This window comes from Phytophthora infestans, genomic scaffold (assembly GCF_000142945.1).
Source record: "Phytophthora infestans T30-4 supercont1.150 genomic scaffold, whole genome shotgun sequence".
In the NCBI taxonomy this organism is placed as follows: Eukaryota; Oomycota; class Peronosporomycetes; order Peronosporales; family Peronosporaceae; genus Phytophthora; species Phytophthora infestans.
In genome coordinates, this window is record NW_003303609.1 from 110,196 (window position 1) to 111,591 (window position 1,396).

The following is a 1,396-nucleotide window of genomic DNA, read 5'->3' on the forward strand; positions in this document are numbered from 1 at the left end:
CTATTTAAGGTAGAATGTAAACTGAGTATATTTATAGGTAGATAAAGCTTGGGTTTAATACAAATTATAAGTCACCTAAAGAAAAGCAATGTCATCAGCCAATGGTTGGCTTTGGACGACCTTGGTACCTTGGTACCAAATATACCCGAAGAATGACGTGTCACTCTTCATGTAACTAGGGGTACACTTAGGGCTACGTATCCCGTTACATCCTCCCCCACTTATGTCCGGTTTACCGACCAATCAGAATGAAGAGGTGTTCGTCACAAATTTTCATTCTCAAAGTCGAAAACCCATCGACTTGGCCGCGCGAGTGCGGCGGAGGCTCACGTCACAGTTAGAGCCTCGAGCAGCAGTCTGTGCGCCCTTCTTCTAGGTCTCCACTTCGACCCGTTTACTATGCCTCGTGGCACTGCAAAGAGCGGTGCGAGCCAAGAGCGCTAATCCTCACGGCAAAGGCTCGGCACTTAAGGAGGCTACTCAGGTGGTCTCGGAGCCGATCGGCTTATCGGGCGACAAGGCGGTGGGCAAGCGAACAAGCAAGCGCCGCAGCCCGTCGCCCTCGGCCTCTCTAGAAAATCGTCCGAACCCTCGTTTCGTAGAATGTGAGTTCGATTCTGGCAGTGAGGAGGAAGCCGAGTCCGAGAGCACGCACGATGCTCCTGCGGGCTCTACGGGAGGGTACAGCCCAGTGCCCAGCGAGCACAAGGACGACCGCGTGCAGTCGCTCGCTAGTGATCAAGGCGATCACAGTCCCAAGATGTCTGTGCACGCTGAGAGTCCGGCCGTCAAGGCTAAGGGCACTCCCAAAGCTAATACGATAAGGAAGAGAAATCTCGCAAACGTCTTTCGCTTGCCGAGGGTCTTGTGCGTGCTAAGGCCTCAGAAGCCGAAGGCGCCAAACCCTTAAAGAAGCATACGGCCTCTAAGTCCCCACTCCGCGAGAAGAAGGAGAATCGGCACTCCCATCGGGGCCTCTTCGACTCCTCGGATGAAGAGGAGGAGAAGGAGGAGGAGGGTGCTATCTCTGATCCCCGGGAGGTCACGAATGACCTCGACCAGCAGCAGGTGGACTACCAAGCTGCCCAACGTGTGCGTGGGGGGTTCGGTGGTGGCACCCGTCAACCAGGGAGCTGTCGTCAACTCAAGAGAGAATTCGCCTCCCGAGGAGAGCTCTGGGGCTGACCTCTTCCTAGAGCTTCTTGTCGCTCCTCGTGGCCTTGTGGGCGGCCACACTTCTAGGGGCATTTACGAACGTGCCCTTGTTCAAAAAGAACAGTTGTTCGCTGAGAACTTGGAGGCTGCTCGCTCGGTGTGTGCTCCCTTGCGTCACACCTGCATCCTCCATAAAGGACGTTTACGGACATTGTCGCGAAGAAGCCTGAGAGACCAGGGA